The sequence below is a fragment of the Phocoena sinus genome, chromosome 7, assembly GCF_008692025.1.
Source record: "Phocoena sinus isolate mPhoSin1 chromosome 7, mPhoSin1.pri, whole genome shotgun sequence".
NCBI classification, from domain to species: Eukaryota; Metazoa; Chordata; class Mammalia; order Artiodactyla; family Phocoenidae; genus Phocoena; species Phocoena sinus.
Genome location: NC_045769.1, coordinates 79,340,608 through 79,364,502, shown reverse-complemented (window position 1 = coordinate 79,364,502; position 23,895 = coordinate 79,340,608).

Below are 23,895 nucleotides of genomic sequence, written 5' to 3'. Positions count from 1 at the left end.
GGAATGGATTACAAGGGAGGTTGTGAAATCATCATGACTGAGACATTTAAAAAGAAAATAGCATCTAATGGCTTTGGGATGGTTAGCTAGACATTGTCTAAAGGCAGGATGATGGAAGAGAAATTTCTTTAGTATTTCAGTTCAGCAACTCACAGGCATATGCAAGACTTGTGTTTAAAATTAGGCTTTAGGGCTTCCTTGGTGGCATAGTGGTTGCGAGTCCGCCTGCCGATGAAGGAGACACGGGTTCGTGGCCCGGTCCGGGAAGATCCCACATGCCGCGAAGCGGCTGGGCCCGTGAGCCATGGTCGCTGCGCCTGCGCATCCGGAGCCTGTGCTCCGCGACGGGAGAGGCCACAACAGTGAAAGGCCCGCGTACCGCAAAAATAAATAAATAATATAAAATAAAATAAAATAAAATAAAATTAGGCTTTAGTGTTGAGTTTCTAAACATTTCAGAATTTTACAAAAGTATGTTTGAGACTTTGTGCTTGAAATAGTAGTTTGGCTTGCAAGAGCTACAGTGTAAAGATGCCTAACGAAACAATTATATTCATATATTCAAGATGAGTCTTAGGTATTATGTATTATCAGAAATCAATATTTACTTTTGTGTCTTTTAAAAAATTCAGTTACTCTGTGTGTGTGCTTCTATGGTGCTTCATACACTATGATTATAAATTATATTTATATCCAAAGTATAGACATCATATGGTAAAGATGGATGGAGTCTTAGTGAATTATACAGAAATGAGAAAAAAAATTTAACTTCTCTATCATTAAAGTCCTTTCTTGCCTCCTTTTTTTTGCATGTTTTAGATAATTTAACTATGGAGAGTTATTCAAGTTAAGTTACTCTTAAGTTGGAAAGTATGCAAATTTAGCAGACTTCGGTCAAGGCTGTTTTACACATTTTGTAAATGATCCATTTATGATACTAAATGCAACTTAAGGAAAATACTTTCTAATATATTTAGAATGCATTTATAGCATTTTAAAAAGGTTCTATAATTCATTCATCCTGATTTTTGAATTATATTAATTAAAACAGTAAATAACAATATACCATTAGTGACATATTCCTTTTTATTAAAGTTAAAGTGCTTACATGTTAAAAGAAACTTCTTAAAGTATCTTATATGTCACATCTGCCTAAGCTTTGTAATATATATTTCTATATATGACTTACTTATGTGAATAAGTAAATATTGAGAATTCTGTTTGGGACTAATGTATAAACTAATCAATTTATAGTTTCATATACAACTATGTAGATATATGTATATAAAGATTTTTAAAAAACAGTCTCTGTTTGCACATGATGTTTCAGCCTCCAACAGGGAAGAATAAACATTATTTTTATAATACTATAGTATGCATCTATTGAAAAAAATTCATGTGTAAGTGGACCCATGTAGTTCAAACCCATGTTGTTCAAGGGTCAACTGTATATACACAATATAAGTAGATTTATAATGTACATTTGTACGTGTATCCATCCCCTAAAAACCCACAGATATACACACACCATACATATGCCAAAGAAAAGGAAAATTAATAAGACCATGAATCTTGGGCTATTCTTCATCATTGCTTCCTTTAAAATAGAATCTATTCATTAATTTTAAAAATAAACTGAACAAAACTATTTAATCCAAGGAAGTGCTTACTGAGCATAGATCTGTGATAAGTTTGTACAAAATATGGGAATTCATATTAGATAAAGAAGCATTTATTAAGGATGGCTACCACTTTGGGTATGTCCAGCATTTGACTTAAAATCATAAAATAATTGTTTTGTACTTCAAAAGAGGATCCAGTTAGTGAATGTGTCAGTTGAACTTTCTTGGCCTATGTGACGTTATCCATTTCTCTGACATACTTGTGGAAGCAGTTATTTTATAGATTCAGCTTTTATATTGGTTTAGATTTTTTAAAAATATCTTTTTACATCACAAAGTGAAAAGGAGGTTTAGCACATCACCATGTTTTTTTAATTGAGATACACAAAAGAAGTGTCCATAATCCCACCATTTAAATTTTACCCCATTCCTATCCTCCTGCTCCCACCATTTATTAGCAGTCCAAGAAGAGCCCTCTGTTTATAATTTGATGCTACAAATTCTTTTCAATTTTCCCTTTCATACAGCTATATTAATCAATCTATCTACACAAGTTTTACAGAAATGGATCAGGCTAGCCATATTGACCTATAACATAGGTTTTCCCCTTACTTATATATCTGGACATATTTCCATATCATCATACATAGATTTCCTCACTTTCAATAACTATTGCATTCCATTGTATGGGTGTATCATAATCTGTGTAGATATTTTCCATTGATATTTAAATTGTTAAATATAGATGTTTTTCTTTTACGCTACTGAAAACACTATTTCAGGGAATAATATGTAGCTTTATGTGGTTGTGTAGCATGTATGTAAGATGTATCTCCCCACAGACTAGTTCTTGCTAAGGTCACCATAACCAGCATGACGCTGGAGCCAGTGGGACGTTGGTTTTCTTTAGCACACTTTCGACCATCCTCTCTGTTCCTTGGAAGTTTCTCTGCTTTTCCTCCTACCTCTTTTGTTGTTCCTTCTAAATCTACTTCACCACCACCTCTTCTTCAATGCAAACTCCTCAAGCTCAGTCTAGGCACTCTTTTCTTTGCATATTATATTTTACCTCTAGACAACCTCATCAATGACCAAGGCTTTAATTACCATGTATACAGGAATGGCACCCATATTTATATCTTCACCCTTGACTCTCTGGATTCCAGAACCATGTATATTGCAACATGTTTATTACTTTCTAGATTACTTTTGATTTATTTTTCTACTCCATACCTCTCTTCATTATTCTAGACCCATGACTCCTACTGCCGCAAACTCATTTTATCTGAAATCAAACTCATAATTCCATCAAACATAGTCCTCCCCAGTAATTTCTATTTTATTGAGTGGTACTGGCATCCAAAAAGTTGCACAATAGAAATAACTACCCATATATAATTCATCACCAAGCATGGTTTTACCCCTAAATGTTTCTTCAATTCATCAATTTCTCCCTATCTCCACTGCTACCCAACTAATTCATGCTACAACTATCTCTTGCCACTGTCATGTCTTCCTAATTAAGTTCTATCTTTATCTACCTACTCTTGCCCCTCTCTAATCAAGTTTCCATTTATAGCCAGATTGACCTTCCCTCCTCACTTTCTGCCTTTCAGCCACACCAGCCTTCTTTCAATTCCTCCAGTGTTCTCCCATGTTCCCTCCATCTACAGAACATCTTTATTTGTTTATGTCAAGGCTCTGGGATGGACAGGCAAGGTTTCTGCTTCTAATGGTGCTTTCATTCTAGAGGAGTAAAGTGTGAGAAGGCACACCAAAAACACAAACATAAACAAGACAGTTTATTAGATAGTGATAATTGTTAATTTCTATGCTGAGAATAAATTTAAGGTGATATAAAAGAGAATGACTAACTGGATGCTCCTTATTGGGTGGGCAGGGAAGGCCTCTCTAAAGGATTTCAAATGAAAGGTAGCCAACCATGCAGAGATCATGAGGAATAGCCTTCCAGGCAAAGGGAACAGAAACTGCAAAGACCCTAGTATGGAATGAGCTTGGCTTGTTGGACCAAGGTGGTAGGGTTGGGCATGGTGAAAAATGAACAAATTGAAGAAATTATTCTACATGCTGTTCTCTCTGCCTAGAATATTTTCCCTTCTTTTTACGCAGTTAACTCCTACTGTCCTCTCTTTTATCGAGTGTACTTCTATTCATTCTTTGATCTCCCTTCCTCAGGGAGGCCTTTCTTGCCCTGCAGACGTGGTTAGGTCCCCCATGTATATGCATCATGTACACTTACTTCCTAACATGCATCATAGTTGTGGTTTAGTAACATTCATCTCCTTGGTGATTTGATTAATTTATCTTTCTCCTTCATGAATACTTGCTCCATAAGGGTCAGGACTTGTCTGCTTTGCTCAATATGGTTTTTGTTGCTTCTAACACAGATGAGCCACTAAATAAATGTTTGTTAAAATGAGATTGTTGGACTAAAGGTATGCACCTTTTAAATTTCAATAGATATTGCCAAGTTACTTTCCCCAAAATGCATACTCCTTGACATTTTCATTAATCTTACATGAAAGCACTCATTTCCCCTCATCCCTGTCAGCCCTGCATGTTAGCATTCTGCTTAATTTCATTACTCTAATAAATGGCCATTTGCATTTTTCTTCTTGAGCATCTACATTTGAGACAAATCCAATTATATTAAATTCAGGTCGCTACTAGACTTTTTAGGCCTAAATTAATTTGAGGTGGGGGGAACAGAGAAGCCTTTCTCCCATCTAACTCTCCAGTTTGCGTGTCTCACACTTATATCTCATACTCTTGTTTGGAAATTTCTGTGCTTACATCTGCTATTTTGGCAGTCATACTCTACACAGTCGGGAGAGATTGGACACCAGTGAAAGACAGGTAGGTTCTGGGCCTCCAAATGAGAAAAAGATAACAAATTAAGAGGAGAATCAGAGAAAGGGATGAGTCAGAGTTAGAACAGAGCAGAGTCTTGTAAAAACACTGGAGACAAGGTAGGATCTGATGGTGTAAAAGATCTTGGGTAAAGTGTACTTGAGGTCTTGATGGGACCTTAAGAACATGGTAAAGCCACTATTGCTTTAGTGGCCAGGTGAGTTTAGAGCAGAGACATAAAATGAAATAGGGAGAAGCTGGATTTGTTGAATAGTAAAGCAGAACAGGGCCTAAATCTGAAAAGACTTGGGCAAATATATCTAAAACCAAGGACCACAGAGACTACTTTATAGAGTTGGACCTAGATGTTTGTTACTGTACCCTAATAGGCCCTCACTCTTGTAGAAAAGTGGTGTTCTTGCAAAGAAACAGTACATTGTCTTTTAAGAAGGGACCTGGGAGACACTGGGGAAGAGATTTGCACCTTAGCCCATAAGTACAAGGCCCTGGGACCAAGGGTGATGACAGCAGGAAGAGCCAGCAAAAGTAGCTGTCATTACTTGGGACTTGGGCATAAGGCACACGTGATTGTGGCTGTCCACTTATGGCAATAAGGAACAGTGAGCAGGAATCCAAGAATCTGGACAACAAACCCCTGGGTGCAGCGGTAGTCACCGAGTCTCAAGAGCCCCAGCCTAATAATGGACTTAATGTTAAGTTCCATCAGATTGGGGGCAGGTGAAGGAGTAAGAGGGCAGGATGTTTGAATTAGCCTAGGGACTGAGACAAGACTGAAAGAAATTATGGACAGTGAGGCGGAGTTTAACAGTGGAAAAGCCCAGTGACTCATTATGGACTGCCTATTGAGCCTAAATTACTTAGATGTCTTCTACCACCTCCACCTTCATTATGTACCATAGCAACTTTACAATTAATTTCTGAAGATTTTTGGATTAAGTAGTTTCCTGTGTTGACATATGAATGGAAAGAAACAATTTCTTTAGGAATATTGTGTCCTAAAATGCTGAAATGAGGTGCACCACTGAGGGTTAGTCCATGTATTTCCCCTTTGGAGAGGATTTCACCCTACATTTTCTAGTGCAGTGTCCAGGCTGGCTTTCAATGCTTCATTTGATATGGATTTTTTTTTTCTTAGCAGAACATACTTCACTATTAAATAAGTCTCACTGCTAGGAATTCAGATAGGCTTCCTACATTTTCCCATTTTATTTTACCTCATTATTTGTAACTCGTGACAGTAAATAATTCCTCTCTCAGTATGGCACTTTGAAATAAGCACCACTGTGTTTTCTCAAAGCTCTGTAAGATTTTCTACTGCATTCCAGTCCAATATTTTACCTACAAGCTCTCCTGGTTCCAATTATTACCCCCGATTTGAGTCAGCACAATGAACTTGAGCGCTCTCTGTTCTACCCGGATGAATGTTTGCAAATGTAGCACCTTTATTTTTTATTTATTTTTAAAATTTTTATTTATTTATTTATTGGCTGTGTTGGGTCTTCGTTGCTGCGCACGGGCTTTCTCTAGTTGTGGCGATAGGGGGCTACTCTTTGTTGCGGTGTGCGGGCTTCTCATTGCGGTGGTTTCTCTTGTTGCGGAGCACGGGCTCTAGGCGTGTGGGCTTCAGTAGTTGTGGCTCACGGGCACTAGAGCGCAAGCTCGGTAGTTGTGGTGCACGGGCTTAGTTGCTCCGCAGCATGTGGGATCTTCCTGGACCAGGGCTTGAACCCATATCCCCTGCACTGGCAGGCAGATTCTCAACCACTGTGCTACAAGGGAAGCCCTGTAGCACCTTTAGAATAGGATAAAATGCCTTTGAATATCTTTGTGGTTATTGGTGCTATAAATAAGGAGAAAAATCTGTATTTCATGAGATTGTTCTAGTGAATTTTGATCCTTTAAAAAATGCTAGCAACCAAAACAACAAATCTGAACAATAATAAATCAGCAATGGCTTCACTGTTCTGCTTTTATTCATGAAGACAAGTATAATCGTCCTATCATATCTTCTGTTTAAATAATCGTCCTATCATATCTTCTGTTTAAATGAAACCAGTGTAATGTTCAGGGTATTTTGGTAGCAGAAAGAGTATTTCACATATAACAACTAGTTTTTAAAGAAAGAATTAAGAGACAATATCTTCCTATGGGGAAAAAAGTCAGATTCCTAAAAATAACTAATTGTCAAGGCACAAAATCTGGCCAAATGCTGAACAAAAGCTTGCTGTTATCTAGGCAATTTATTTGGCAATCCTAGCACTACCCACTGTGTGTGTTTGTGTCCAGATGGCCAAAATGCCAAACAAATCCTGGAATCACAGTTGGTGCTGAGATGCTGATTCTGCATGGGAGATTGTGGGTGGGCACCTTCCTCAGCAGGTAGGCTCTTAAAGTGAGCCCTGGCAAGCCATAGGATCATTGCCATCCATGTGTGGGTGGTGATTGATGATACTGATTTAGGGGAGTCCCAGATATGAAACAAAGCACCTGAATGAATGAGTGTTTTCTTTCCCTGAGTTGAGATAGTTTCTCAAGGTGTGGTCTGAGGGCCACTTGAATGAGAATCATTTGGGTATCTGTTAAAACTGCTTAGTGGGTCCCATCCCTGGCTTATTCAATAAATCTCTGGAGATAGAATTCAGGAGTCTAAATTTTTTTTAACAAGATACATTTATCTTATTAAAAAAATTTTTTTTTCATTGGAGTATAGTTGCTTTACACTGCTGTGTCAGTTTCTGCTGTACAGCAAAGTGAATCAGCCATATGTATATATATCCCCTTTTCTGGATTTCATTCCCATTTAGGTCACCACAGAGCACCGAGTAGAGTTCCCTGTGCTATACAGCAGGTTCTCGTTAGTTATCTATTTTATACACAGTAGTGTATATATGTCAATCCCAATCTCCCAATTCATTCTACCCCCCCTTCCCCCTTACCAAGATACATTTTTAAATAACCTCCCTGATTTTTCTGAGCCCTAAATTTGAGAACCATTGATTCAATATTAGTGAGATGATACTTAACATATGCAAACATATTGCTTTACAGAATTTAAAGAGAGCACAAAGGCCCATCTGTCCACTGGCACAGCTTCATGCTGGCAGTAACTGAGTGGCTAACCACACAGCTTTCTCTGACCCCTGGTGCTCTTTCCCAAACAGTGAATTCCCTCAATACTCACATGTGTACAATGCAACTTATGGCAACCATGCAATTGCAATTTTCCAGGACAGTTCCAATAGTATGGACAGTTCCATACCATTTCATTCTTTTCAATAAATGTAGCCTATCTAAATGAATTAATCTTTTATACTTCTGTAGCAGAAAAATATTTTGATATTAAATCACGTATTTGGAAAAAAAACCCTCATTTACCCCTGCCCTTTCCACATCATTCAAGCAGCACTAAGAACATTCTATTTGCACTCTCCTCCAGATTGGGGTGACACACAGAGAGAGGAATTAGTGAAATTCTAGGATTTAAGCTTTTAAGAAGACTTAAAAAAATTCGTGACAGAGGCAATAGTCTGAAATTAAAGCACCTTTGAGTTGTGTGAAACAGAATCCGAAAGAAGTGTTGTCTTTGTGAATTGCTTTTAATCCTACAAACTTGATTTTGAAGATCAAGAGCCAGGTTTGAGATAGAATAGTCTTTATAAAAGACCAGAGTGGCAAAGAAGGCATCATGATGGCAAGAATAAGCTTTTCACAGATAGAACAGGAAGTTCATTTTTTTTTCCTGCTAGTGGTGGGAAAGAAGCTAAATGAACATGACTAAGGTTTGCCATGGATTGTCTTTGAGAAAGGGCCTGAGGTCCTGGGCCAAGTTCTGAAGTGTGGAGTGGGGGTGGTTGACTGAAGAGAGAAACTCCTAGTAAATTGGGCAAGAGTTGAATCTTGGAGCAGAAGGACTATTACATGACTTCCTGGGATATAGCCTGGGAGTTTGCAAACCTCACAGCAAAGCCCCCTGTGACACAAGAAGGGCAGAATAACTGTGTAAGTGGATGAGCCTGAGGGTAGTCAGCTGACTTAGAGAGGCTCACTGATGGGTGGAGGATACAGTGTGACCTTGCTGGACCCAGAAGCCAGCAGAAAAGTGTCCCTAGAACCCTTCAGCCACTGAGGCCAATGAACAGACATGTGAAATGAATAACTCAAGGAAGGCACACAAAGACAAGCACATTTTCCTCCTCCATGCCAGGATATTACTTATGTGATATGTGTCTTGAGGTTTTAGGTCACCCTCAAGCAGATGGAAATGGAATGAAAGAATCTCACGTTTGCTTGAGTGTTTTCAGACAGAAGACATGAAATATTAATCTGGAAGTCACTGCGTCATATAGTCTGTGAAACATCAAATTTAATACACCTTCATGAGACTTCATATGAGCAAATTCACGAATTAGTAAAAGAATATTTTGTTAGACCACATGTCCTGATTTTTTTGACCTAGAAAATATGGTCATCCTATTTAGACTAGGCTATCCCACCTTATATTTTCCTAGAATTGTTCTTTGGATATTCTAAGCTGTATAACTTTCAACTCTCCACCTGATTTAAGAGGAACACATCCTCTATTCTCCCTCTTACACTTTCTACATCTCTGAACATAGGAAAGTACAGAATGAATGGATGAATGAATGAATGGTCTGCTCAAATATGTATGGAATCCCAATTCTAATAAATTAGTTGCTGAGGAGGCATACTAATGAATAAAACAACAAGAAAAGTATACTTGGGATTTTTTTCCTTAAAAACAATTAAGGTGACCCGTAATGTGGGTACTTATACGACCTGAACATAAATAAATCTTGTTAAAACAACAATCTGTTAAAAGTGTCACTTGTCTCTTTTTTCCTGCTCTGGGCAACAGAATCTTGATAATGATAGTCAGCTCAGTACTACAAATCTAGATTTTGATCTAGAGCGTTCTTTATATTGGAAATAAAAAGATTATGGTTAGTAGAAGTAGTTGAACACCCACCAGGGGAAAAATGTATATACATTTTGCCATAGAATATATTATCCTTTTTTGTTGTTCATATCAGTTATCTGTCATTTTGGTTCTATACTTTTATTTTTTTTGCGGTACGTGGGCCTCTCATTGATGTGGCCTCTGCCGTTGCATAGCACAGGCTCCAGACGCGCAGGCTCAGTGGCCATGGCTCACGGGCCGAGCCGCTCCGCAGCATGTGGGATCTTCCCGGACCGGGGCACGAACCCGTGTCCCCTGCATCGGCAGGTGGACTCTCAACCACTGCGCCACCAGGGAAGCCTGGTTCTATACTTTTTGAGGCAGAGACTACTATCTAATTATCAAATGTTCTGGGCCCTTAGCTAGACCACTAACTCCCTTGCACTTAGGTTTGGCCATGTGTCTGATTTCTAGTTAATAGAATGTGATTGGAAGTGGAACCCAGCCTGGTTCCTAGAAGCTTCCCACATGTAATAATATTCTATAATCTTTCCCTGTCTGGTTCAATCTAAGTGAATATGGTGCCCTTGGAGGTTTTATGTTGAAGATGGCAAAATGACAAAGTGGAACAAGCCTTGATTCCTGAATCATCACTTGGAGAAGAGTTGTCCGGACCCAACAAGAAGCACCCATTTTGGGACACTGAGTGAGCAAGAAATAAACTATCACATTAAATCACTGAACTTTCAGGAATTTCTTATTTCAGTAGCATTAACTAATATATTTTACTTATAATTTCGTATAACATTCCACAAATATTATACAGTGAGGCTATGATGTAAATTTCCAGTTTCTCCCTCAATAAGAAATTGGTGAAAGCACTTAGATGAATAGACTCTTGTGTTATTCAAGCAAAAATATACAAAACAACTCAAATTGTTAGAGTATAATATAATTGCTACTTTATATTAAGAACCTACTACATTCTAGGCATGATAATAAGTACTTTGCATTTATCATCTCATTTAATACTTATTTATGGTTTTATATTTAGGTTCTAAGATTATAAACTCAGGGAGACTAAGTTACTAGACCAAGATCATACCATTGGTAGGTGGCAGTAACAAGATTCAAACCCAGACCCGTGATTCCAAACCTTAAGCTCTTGAACTCATTGGTATGCCCTGCATCTTTTGCTTACTTTCTATTCCAGTGTGGTCTGTGGTAGGGTATTCTTTTCTTATGTCAGAGCCTTACTACTTTTTTTTTGTTTCCATCTGGAATTGTGCCAAATTCATTTTATGTATTGGATTTAAACATTTATAATTCTTTTTTTTTTTTTAAAGGTGTAAACTCTTAAAGATTCCCTGAAAACACTTTCCACAAGTCACATACTTTTCTTGCTGGTCCATAATGAGAGCCCTTTGTTTTCAGATGGGAAGGGTGGGCTTTTTGGTTTGTTTGTTTTTGCTCCTTTTGGAGGGAAGAGTAACTTCATGCTTAGAATCCAAATTGAAAGTGGATGCCCCCATTGGGTAAAACATGGATGCCCACTTTATTACAATCCCATCTGGCTGTAGCAGCTCAGCAATATTACCACAATTTCATACCTCATGTTGTGAATGCTGTTCCAATTATCTGCTGCTATAGACGACTATCCAAATAATCAATGATTTTTAAAATAACTTGTTCTTATCTCTCCTAATTCTGTGGATTTACTGGGTTCAGCTGGGTGATTCTAATTTTGGGTCTCTAAGCAGTTAAAGTTAGATGTTGGCTGGAGCTGGAGTTTTCTGAGGACTCACCTGGATGTCCAAGGGAGTTTTTTCCATCCTGTTTGGTGCCTGGACTGAGGTGGCTTAAAGCTGAGGCCTCCCTGGAATATCAATTCACATGGTCCCTCCATGTGGCTAGCCTGGGCTTCATGATAGTTTGAAGGTCTCAGGGAAATCAGAGTTCTTTTATGATAACAGTCTTTCTCTAGAGTGAACATTCTAAGAGACCAACGTGAAAGTTGCAAGGCTTCTTCTGACCTAGCCTTGCAAGCCATGCAGCATCACTTTCACTGCAACCTGCTGATTCTGTGATAACCAATAGAATTCAAGAGAAGGAAGTACACACAGGCATGAGTACTGGGAGGCATGGTTCATTGGAAGACCCCTGGCTTACTTGGGAGAATCTTTCCATTGGCATTTGTATTATGGATTTTTTTTTTTTTAGTGTAAAAAGATCATTTTATTTTATTTTAACATCTTTATTGGAGTATAATTGCTTTACAATGGTGCGTTAGTTTCTGCTTAATAACCAAGTGAGTCAGTTATACATATACATATGTCCCCATGTCTCTTCTCTCTTGCGTCTCCCTCCCTCCCACCCTCCCTATCCCACCCCTCTAGGTGGTCACAAAACACTGAGCTGATCTCCCTGTGCTATGCGGCTGCTTCCCACTAGCTATCTATTTTATGTTTGGTAGTGTATATATGTCCATGCCACTTTCTTACTTCGTCCCAGCTTACCCTTCCCCCTCCCCATATCCTCAAGTCCATTCTCTAGTAGGTCTGCGTCTTTATTCCCATCTTGCCCCTAGGTTCTTCATGACCTTTTTTTTTTTTTTTTTTAGATTCCATATATATGTGTTAGCATACGGTATTTGTTTTTCTCTTTCTGACTTACTTCACTCTGTATGACAGACTCTAGGTCCATCCACCTCACTACAAATGACTCAATTTTGTTTCTTTTTATGGCTGAGTAATATTCCATTCCATTGTATATATGTGCCACATCTTCTTTATCCATTCATCTGTTGATGGACACTTAGGTTGCTTCCATGACCTGGCTATTGTAAATAGAGCTGCAATGAACATTTTGGTACATGACTCTTTTTGAATTATGGTTTTCTCAGGGTATATGCCCAGTAGTGGGATTGCTAGGTCGTATGGTAGTTCTATTTTTAGTTTTTTAAGGAACCTCCATACTGTTCTCCATAGCGGCTATACCAATTCACATTCCCACCAACAGTGCAAGAGGGTTCCCTTTTCTCCATACCCTCTCCAGCATTTATTGTTTGTAGACTTTTTGATGATGGCCTTTCTGACCGGTGTGAGATGATATCTCATTGTAGGTTTGATTTGCATTTCTCTAATGATTATGTATTATGGATTTTTGATTAGGTTCCCAAAAGGGTAGTTTCGTTCCCTCAAAATCTTATGGGTCCTTCCATCACTGTATTTTGGTCAAATTCCTCCAGGTCAAAGGGAATTTGGGTGGTATCGTTCAGAGGCACACTCAAAATTATCTCTACTCCTCATCATGAATCAGTGGCCTTCTGTTTCCTGGGATTCCATTATTGGTTATATGTTCCCTTCACTGCTTAACCCAACAGCTCTTTGATCAGAGGTGCTATGTGACAGAATTATTGAGGGGTGAGGGAGGCAGCAAATGTGCAACTTTCGTGATCCTAACTCCTTATTTTGCAGTGTTGGGCCTTTTAGGGGTCCAAACGGAGATAGCTAAGTTCAAACTATGTAAGAATGAAGGCACGGAGACAAACAGATGAAGATTAAAATGTCAGTTTTATAAGTAAATGTCAGTTTTATTACTGATTTGCAGCTCTGCTTTAGATCTGTAGCCAAAGCAATTGCTAAAAATCCCACACCCCACCTTCCCCAGAGGTTGAACTTTCCCCCTGCAGAAACCTGCCTGCTAAGGTTATCATATCATGGAGACAAACCAGAATGCAAGTGTCACGTGGCCAGGCTGGCTCCTCAAGAAATCCCAGAAGGGGTGAGCCCAGTGTAGCCAAAGTCACCGATGAAACAAGTCATTTCTCTAGGAGGTAGAGTAAGTGAGGAGGTGGGGAGAGGCTGAAAATCTCCTCTTTCACTCATCTCTTTATGGAAAATATGAGACCAGGGGAATGTGTGCTTTCCCTCACTTAGTACTTGGACGCCTCCCCTCCCCCAGGGATGTTGGGGAGTAAGCACAGAGCACTCAGAAATTCCCAGCATTCACACTTCTCATTGCAAGGAGGGCTGTTGGTGGCTTGCAGTGGCTTGCCAGACTTCCTGAATTAGACACGTATATAAGTACCCCACCCACCTCTGAACCTTTTTATATTGCTTCAAAAATACCACTGTAATTACCAAACAAAATTGCATCTACATAAATGAGGTAGGAAGATAAGGACACATACAGCTTGGAATTTAGGTTTATGATCCAGAGCCTGATTATACTCTTCAACTATTACCTAGTAATTCCACAGGTTCTTCCTGAGATGTTTCATTTGAAGGACTGTTTGTCATTGTTTGGTACAAATGAAACGGGAATAAGTATCATATATTTTATATATAGATATATGAATATGTGGGTGTGAATATGTGTGTAAATTGTCTGTTCATGGTAGAATATACAAATATAAATGTGATGTGTATGTCTTCCTAACATAAATATTTCATTGGTTTCTGTTAGGAGTTTTGAAACTGGAGGTTTGGACCCTTGTGTGTTGCTGTTGAGATCCCTCTCACCCCTAATTTGCACATTAAACATGTATGTGTGCTTCTTTATAGCTCTATAATTGTCACATTTACATAATATATGTGCTCAGTAAACAAACAGCTTATTTTCCTTTTAAATTAAAATTTCAAAAGTACGAATCCATCTTTGGAGGTGAAAACGCTGATCAAAGGATGCAATGATACTCATTAACACCAGGCGATGAAAGCCTGTTGTAATTATGGTGAGCAGTGAGTTCTGGTGGTGGGCATGGGGAACTATGCAATGGGCTTTACAAGTCACAACTCCACCACAGCGCTGCCTGACGAGCAGCCAGACCCTACCCTGGGTCTCCAGTAGTTACCCAACATCCCAAGAATATTGTACATATTAGTTTCTATGAAACATTTTTTTAAGATCATGTAAGTAGATAAGGAGCAAAACAGAAGGTCTTTACCATCCCATTGTGTTTTATGTTGAATAAATACTTACGTAGCCCATATCAAGTATTGTTCTAGGCACTTGACACCCATTAGCTCATCCAGTCCTTATAGCCAACCTGTAAGTGAGAAACTCCTACTAGCCGTGTTTTAGAAAGGGGAAATGGAGGCAGAAAGAAGTTAAGTAGATCTCCTAAGGTAAACCGGCTGGACTTGAACCCAGGCAAGGCTGGTGTGAAAACCCATGCATTCAGTCACTCCACCTTGCTCCCTCTGGCCTGAGCCCATAGTGCCTGATAGTGTTCTGCTCCTAGCCATTGTACTGTTCACCTAACCTAAAGCAAATTTTGTCATCTTGCTGGGCTTCAAAGTCACCTTCCTTAAAAGATGATTGGTTTATAGCTATTCTTTATTAAACACATCCTAGTGGTAGGGTGGGAACGAAAGAAATAAACTATGAGCTTCTCAAAGTTTTTACCCTGATTCAATACAGAATTTTAAATGTCTGCAAGTCTTTTTGAGTATTTTAAGGTAAACTTATCAATTGTAGAAAATTGTAAACAAATGTCTGGCCTTGTTATGCTATTCTAATTGTAGCAAGTAAGATTTGAGGCAAATTGAATGAGTTGATCGACATAACATGAAAAGGCTTTGATAGAAAGTTTCCAAACTTGAAGCGCTATCCTCCCCAGGCTATTATTTAGCTTTATGAATTGCTTCCTCCATGTTCTATCAGATGCCTTCTTAGTAGTCTAGGTCCTGAAATGAATCCATCTACTCAGTTGTGTTCCCGTGTCCAGACCTTAAACTCTGGCCACCATTATTAACACTAATTGGTAGGCTCAGCAGAGAGGCTGAGGGCTGAATGAGCTCCAGGAACAAAAGTAGGTTCTCTTCTTAGAACTGTGTGAATGAAAAGGGTGGGAAAGGTCAGCTTGCTGCTGCCTGCCCTGAATCCACTGTGGAAGAAAGGACTTCATCTGGCATACCTCCCGGCAAACCCAATTTAAAAGAAATGCCACGAGGCAAAATTGTCTCTTTGGATTTATCAGATCATATAGATCCTAGTTATAGAGAAACAGACAAAAAAGAAACCAATCTGTTCCATACCCTCTTGGCCAAAATTAGATTATGTTTAGACAATGGCTTTGCGTGCTGTGAATGTTGCCTGTGGAGCCCTGGCCCTGTGACTTTCCTCTGCTTGGAGCTTCCATTACTGTTGAACTCAGCCAGTGACTCACTCCAGCATCCTAGGGAGGTCTGGCAGTCATGGTTCTAGGGCATTCTGTACCCATGGTGCCAAAGGACAGGAAGGGCAGGAGCAGGGGCTCTCCAGTTTCGATTAAACAGAGGAGAGACTCTCGGTAGCTGCTATGGGAAAAAGACACGCAAGTTTCCTTTCATTGTGGCAGTGAAATTGTGAGATGGATAGTTTTTATTGGAGCACAAAGATAGGAGAAATTTCTGTGGGGATTTCTGCTCAGGTTTTTGGCTAATAGGAATGCATGAGTGATTTTAGGTAGAAGTAGAAAAGTAAATACTTAATGGATTCCAAGACAATGCCTTTAGCTGGTGATCACTAGCTTCAAAATCTGGATAGTCTGGGCTTCCCTGGTGGCGCAGTGGTTGGGAGTCCACCTGCCGATGCGGGGGACACGGGTTCGTGCCCCGGTCCAGGAGGATCCCACATGCCGCGGAGCGGCTGTGCCCGTGAGCCATGGCCGCTGAGCCTGCGCGTCAGGAGCCTGTTGCTCCTCAGCGGGAGAGGCCGCAACAGTGAGAGGCCCGTGTACTGCAAAAAAAAAAAATCTGGATAATCTGATTTCTGAAAAATTTCAAATGAAAACCACAAGTGGCTTTTCCCTCTGCTCAGAAGAGTGCTAGGTGTAAGAAGTTGGATAACACGTAGGCCATGGCACAATACTTTAATACAGCCTTTCATCAAATGAACTGACCTAGTGATGAAATTGAGTACAGGGTCATTCAACTCAATCATAATGTTCAAGTACACAGAAAACACATTGAAGAAACAACTCATATCAATGATCAAAAACTCTCCAGCTTGTGACTGTTTTATTTTTTGTTTTTGTTTTTTTAATTAAGCTCATCAAACACTTGAAACAGACAAAAGTGTTTCAAAGGCCCTTTAGGTGTCAAAGCAAACTCGAATAACACCATAAACTCAATGAACATTCATGACCACTTTTTTTTGCGGTACGCAGGCCTCTCTCTGTTGTGGCCTTTCCCGTTGCGGAGCACAGGCTCCAGACGCGCAGGCTCAGCGGCCATGCCTCACGGGCCCAGCCGCTCCGCGGCATGTGGGATCTTCCTGGACCGGGGCACGAACCCGCGTCCCCTGCATCGGCAGGCGGACTCTCAACCACTGCGCCACCAGGGAAGCCCATGACCACTTTTTGATAATGAAAATGGAATTAATGATATAAACATCTAAAGAATTGCCAAATTTTTTTCTAAACCTATACTCCCATTTTCTAAATCTAGGTTCTCCTTTTCCTTTGTAATTGATTTGGCTGGTCTTTCTTTTTTTTTTTTCCTTCTGTACGCGGGCCTCTCACTGTTGTGGCCTCTCCCGTTGTGGAGCACAGGCTCAGGACGCGCAGGCCCAGCGGCCATGGCTCACGGGCCCAGCCGCTGCGCGGCATGTGGGATCTTCCCGCACCAGGGCACGAACCCGTGACCCCTGCATCGGCAGGTGGACTCTCAACCACTGCGCTACCAGGGAAGCCCCTTGGCTGGTCTTTCTTGATGCTTGGATGAGTTTATCAGCCCCTTCCCCATACAGATTTCCTCCATCCCTACAACCATGGAGAAACTCAAGGAAGAGTTGTGCCTTGGTTTACAGCTTCTCATGCCCTGACATGCTGAGTCACTGCTGCTGGTTAAAACAGAAAGACTCAGGCAAACTAAGATCTGTGTGAATGTTACAACTTTGGGATTCTTCTAAAATATATTTTATTTTTGTACCATGTACAGAATCACTGTAGTGGATATCTTTTTTTGTGTGTGTGTGGTACGGAGGCCTCTCACTGTTGTGGCCTCTCCCGTTGCAGAGCACAGGCTCCGGACGCGCAGGCTCAGCGGCCATGGCTCACGGGCCCAGCCGCTCCGCGGCATGTGGGATCTTCCCGGACCAGGGCACAAACCCGCGTCCCCTGCATCGGCAGGCGGACTCCCAACCACTACGCCACCAGGGAAGCCCTGTAGTGGATATCTTTTAATTGACCTGTATGAATGTATATAAAGTGTGACATAATCACAATACAAGGAATACACTTCTTTAGCTGCTCCTTTAGTTCCTGGGTAAAAACAGCACAAAGGAATTTTCTGGAAGTGTTGGCAGCTAAGCAGTTAGATCAGTGTTTTTTCCTCCAAAACTATCTTTTTAGGTAGGAATTTCATAGCATGTCATAGACGTTGCCAGAACCTTCGTTCAGCAAACTGACCTTAGAACCCTAATAAATTAATGAAAAAGGAGACGTACTTCTAAAGCACCTGTGTGGTGAGACTAACGTCCTAAGGAATTCTTGATTGTAGCAGATGTGCTTCACCTGTAGAAATGATAAAATCTAGAAAGCTTTTACTTCTCCTGAAGATCACAACAATTTGGCTTTCAGACATATCATGGAGAATGTATTCACCAAAGGCACAAAAATGAATGTTAACCCTGTAAGTACTGGTACATTATTTAAGGTATACCATCAGTGCTTTCCTTTTCTGGGGGAAAAAGCCTGAACCATACCCTTGCTCCTACCATTTTGGTGGAACTTATGCTCCTAAAGTTCTGATGTAATAACTTTTTAATAGTGGTCCAAGACTCCTTACTCCACTATGATAGTACTGGCTGGGACAAACAGAGCAGACAAATAAGCAAGAATCCTGGCCATCTGACTGCATTTGTGCTAAGTCCCACTGATGCTTCATTCTTTTTCTAGATGAGCACATCAAGAATAACAACAAAGAGGATAGATGCTCCAAGGGCCACTAAGTGAGACTTATTCTCCACTGCTGAGGCATTCTACCCTGCTGCCTTACTGAGGACTGACTCAACCACTGGGCCCAGTACAAGTCCCCAGCATGCATTCACAAGGACTGATTCCTGACCACTGCAGTCAGTAGGGTAACTAGGAGGCTGTTCAGAGTGTGTGACCCTGAGTACTGGGAGGACATTAAAGATCTAGATCAGTGCTGGTCAATAGAAATATAATGGAAGCCACATGTGTAATTTAAAATTTTCTAAAGGGGCTTCCCTGGTGACGCAGTGGTTGAGAGTCCGCCTGCCGATGCAGGGGACACGGGTTCATGCCCCGGTCTGGGAAGATCCCACATGCCGCGGAGCGGTTGGGCCCGTGAGCCATGGCCGCTGAGCCTGCGCATCCAGAGCCTGTGCTCTGCAACGGGAGAGGCCGTGACAGTGAGAGGCCCGCGTACCACAAAAAAAAAAAAAAAAAAAAATTTTCTAGAAATCACATTAAAAAGGTAAAAAGAAACAGGTACTAATATTATTAATAATTTATTATTAATTTTAATAATAAATTTTACTTAACTCAGTATACCCAAGATCTTATTCAGACTCACCAATTGTCCTACTAATAAAGATTTTCTGGTCCAAGATTCAGTCTAGAGTCTCTAATCTGAAACAGCTCCATACTCTTTGACTTTCCTGACCTTGACATTTCTGAGGAGTCCTGCCCAATTGTTTTGCAGATATCCCTTAATTTTGGTTTGTGTGATATTTCCCCATGATTAGACTTATGTGTTTTGGACCAAGTGCTACAGAAGTGCTGTGGTGTCCTTCTTCATGCGTCATATCAGAGGCATATGATGATTTGCCCCATTACTGGTGATTTTAACTTTTAAAAAAATTGAGATATATTTGACATATAACATTATATTTCAGTTATACAACATAATGACTTGATATATGTGTATATTGTGAAGCGGTCATCACAACAAGTCTAGTTAACATCCATCACCACATATATTTATATATACATTTTTGACTGTGCCATGCAGCTTGTGGAATCTCAGTTCCCCCACCAGGGGTTGAACCCGGGCCATGGCAGTGAAAGCCCAGAATCCTAACCACTAGGCAACCAGGGAACTCCCTATAAGTTTTTTCTTGTGATGAGAACTTTTAACATCTACTCTTTTAGCAATTTTCAAATATACAATACAGTATAATTAACTGTAGTCACAAATCCCCAGGACTTATATGTACCTTTTCACCCCTTTTACCCATTTCACCTATCCCCAGCTTCTGCCTTGATAATTTTAACTTTAATTAGTTGATTCAGGTGGTGTCTGCCAGGTTTCTCCACTATAAAGTTATTTATATTTACTAAATTACTAACTTATGGGGAGATACTTTGAGACTATGTAAGCAAAAGTTTATCACAGTTTTGTTCTCTAATTTTAGCATTCATTGATGACTCTTGCCTGAAACAATTATTACTACAGTGTTTGCCAAATGGAGATTTTCTGTTTTCAACATTCCTTCAACATTTATTAGTTGCCATTCTGCTAATGGTTCAGGAGAACCCTCTTTTCTTCCTTATTTGTTTATTTGTATTAGTATGCACTCAAATTCTTATTTTATTCAATGGGCTATAATTCATTGCTAAGGTTATTTATTTTGTTGCTCAATGTTGTCACAGTTCAGCCATTTGGAACTCCTTAACATTAGTCCTTGTGTCCCTTCAAGATGCTCTCATCCATTTTTGGAGGACCTCCTTAATTTTTGGTATTACAAAATATCCCAGGTTCATCTTATGCTTTCCTTGCCCAGGAATCGGCCATTGATTAGGAAGCTTGGTTCCTTTTAGTGGAGAATGGTATTTAGAAGATAACATCTGAGCATTACATTTGTTCTTTGCCATGAGGTATTACTGTTCTCAGGCCTCTCTATGAACAGAGCTAGGCTATATATGTGTAGACACACACACACGCACATACTTGTTTTCCTCTATATTTCTGTATGTATCTATATAAGTTGAAAACCATGAGTTCACAACATTACCTCCAATTCCAATCCAAACGCCATAGGGTTCACTATTTTTCTCCTTTTCTTTAACTCCCTTCTCTGACAGTGAGAAACCTGGTCCCAATTACTTGTAATATATTACTTATTTGATCAATTCCTCTGAACGTAACCAATCTCCCATAAGTTATCACCACCCGTCCTTGCATGGATGCCAACCTCACTGCATTTGGGTTGTGACATGCTGTCAGTGTTGGTCTGTGAACAAGATGCCTTCCTCATCCTGCCTAGACTCTGACACTGTGTGCCTGGCCAGCTCCCCAACTCTTTACCCCTTTCCTGAGCCCACATCTGCATGGAGTGGAGTAAATACCTAAACATAATCAGGGTTCAGTTTAGCAGGGAGGACCAGGAAAGTGGATTTTGGAGAGGCAACCAACACTGCCTGCTACAGTGCCCATTCCCATCTTGGTATTAGTAACCCAATTTTACTTTGGGGAACCATGCACCTTCTCAAACTATCCTTGTGATTTGAGTGGGGCAGGACCCATTCTTGGCTCTAGTGAGAGCAGGTTAACCACACTGCAAGCCTTTGACCAATGTGGTTGGTTCAAGACTGGGCACATGACCTAAGTCAGGACAAAGAGAACCTTGCCTAAAATTGCCGAAAGGATTATATAGAAATAGAATCTCTTTCTACTGATGTTGCCAAGCCTTGAATTGTTGATAGTCATCTTTCTACCACATCTGAAAATGAAGCCAACATAAAGAAAAGCAGGGCTTCCCTGGTGGCGCAGTGGTTGAGAGTCCCCCTGCCGATGCAGGGGACACGGGTTCGTGCCCCGGTCCGGGAAGGTCCCACATGCCGCGGAATGGCTGGGCCTGTGAGCCGTGGCCGCTAAGCCTGCATGTCCGGAGCCTGTGCTCCGCAACGGGAGAGGCCACAACAGTGAGAAGCCCGCGTACCGCAAAAAAAAGAAAACCAGATCTATGACTTAGAGAGATAGAAAGATTCCATACATCATTGTTTAAGCATCTTGATCAAGCCATGCCTGAAGTTGGGTACTCCTAGGCTTATCTGTTATGTGAGCCGATAAATTCTACTTTTTGCTTAAGCCAATTTTAAATGGGTTTCTGTCACTTGCAACCAAAAGTGTTCTAATTGATACAGCTAGACCTTAGATAGCTTTTATATACTCCCAATAGCTGAGGAAGGCCTAAGAACCATAATTCTTAGCTTAATATAGTGGGATGAAACAAAGATAATAACTTTAGACTTTAAGTGAAAACTCCATGAAGAATTAAAGGGTCAACAATGGTTGAAAAAAATTTTCTATGGGCCCTAAAATATTTTTAAATTTTATGTCAGACTTACTGAACCAGTCTGTTTCTATTCCACGTGTGAAAAATTGACAATAGTACTAAGACTTTCAAATCACAGATCAGGCAAGGAATTATAAGCACTCATTTTAAAGCAGCTTCAGTTCCTTAAGAGATGCAGCTAAGTTTGTTCTTTATCTTCTTTTCCTACACTGGACTTCTATTCCTCCTCTAGCTCCAGCCAATAACAAGAACTGTTATTAGACTCTCAAACATATGGCACATATCACTTTAAAAAACAAACTCATACAAGGAGACTCAGAAGGCCACATCCGGGCATCTCAAGAGAGTGGTTCCAAAAGGAAGCCAGAGGCCTGAAATGAAGAAAATGGGTGTTTCAGTCCAAAAACAATGATTTGTTTTTCTGTATTTATTTTAGTCATCCATTCGGCATTGGGACGGAGGTCACTCTCCTAGTTGGGCACTGCAGCATCTTGCCTGGGGTTTCCAGAGAGAAGCCAGACAAGGAGGAGTTGAGTCGGCAGGACCCAAGTAGCAACTGTGACAGAAGTAAGCCGCCTTTCCCACAGCTGTGCATTGCACATTGTCTCCATAAACCTAAAGGTTGGCATTGGGGAAGTTTTCTTTCTTTAAAATGACAGATTGCTCTTTTCCTTTGTCTCGCCTGTGATTTCTGCCCACCCCCAAACCCCATCTGTGTCAGTTCTGCCCTCAGCTTGAGGCGGTGGTGGTGTGACCCAGCCAGGCGGTGGAGCAGCTCAGTTACCACCAAACTGCCACTCAGTTCCTGGCCGAAAAGACTTCAGAGCCATAATCCTGTAATCTTTTCTTCACACAATGACTCCATTTCACTTGAAGGGGTTGAAACGAATGGCTTTTGTCATTTGGAATCTGCACACATCTGGATGAATTTTTAGTTTAAAAAAAAAAAAATCAAGCCATAAAAAAGGCAACAATATTCTCTTTTTGAAGACAAATGTGATTTCATCACATCAAACACATGTTAGAAAACTCGGCTCATTCTTGTTTTTCCATCCTGCTAAAGGTGACGAAGATAGCTGAGCTACTTAGTACTCTGCCTCATGCTAATCAGATAAGGAAGGAAGTACGAAGTCAGGGAACATAGGTGGACTATTTGTGGCCGCACAGCATTTTAAAGATCTGACAATCAGAAAGCAAATAAAGCTATAAAAGATTGCTGGCAATTTATTTTTAATTATAAGTCAGCTGTATTTTTAATTGTAAATTTAGACCTTTTTAAAAAGATAGTCTGTCCAAACTTTTCTCTGGAGACCACAGACCAAAGCCCAAACCCAGGGAAACTCACACCCCCACCTGGATAAAAGAGAAGCTTCATGACTGAACTTTTTGAATTTCACACTTCTAGAGTGATATGTTTAAGGGAATAAGTGGGCTTTGTACCCCAGTGAGATCTTTGGAAGATAGAAAATATCACTTGGTACCTTTTCTGTAATCATTCACCAGACCTAGTGGACTTTCCTTCCTAAAGGACTGTCATATTGATTTGCTCCTCTCCATCCCCATTTGTTCAAGGCCCTATCATTTCTCAACTGGATGACTGCAAAAGTGTCTTAACTAATTTCCTTGCCCCAATCTTCCACCCTGCCACAAGAATGATCTTTCTATTCCATGTTCTAAAGTGTCCTTCCTTTGCTTAAAATTTATTTTTATTTTTTACATATTTTTATTTAAGTAGAGTTGATTTACAATGTTGTGTTAGTGAAGGGCTATGTTCTACTTTGGTAGAAATAGGACTGAATTGATGCCCTGCCATTAGGCCGTAGTGCTGCTAGGATTGCATCGATCTTCCTGTTTGTACTGTTTGTAACTATGGCCCCATCTTAAGTATTCCTAATTGAAAAACAAAGCCTCAGGAAACCGAAACTTAACCAGCCGCTCTCGCTTCTGTAACTATGCTTGCTGAACCCCCTTTTACAACCATCCAACCAATCAGACGGTGACTAGTGTCTTTGTTTAAAAGTTAACCAATCAGTGACTAATGTCTTTGTTTAAAAGTTAGCCAATCAGTACCCCCCACCGCTGAAGGTCGCGAGCTTGTTTGTACCTGTCTATAAAAGAGCTGTACTAAACTCCATCGGGACCTCTTAGCGTCACCGGCAACGAGTGCGCGGAGGTCCAGGTTCGAACCTGCAATAAATGACCCTTGCCGTT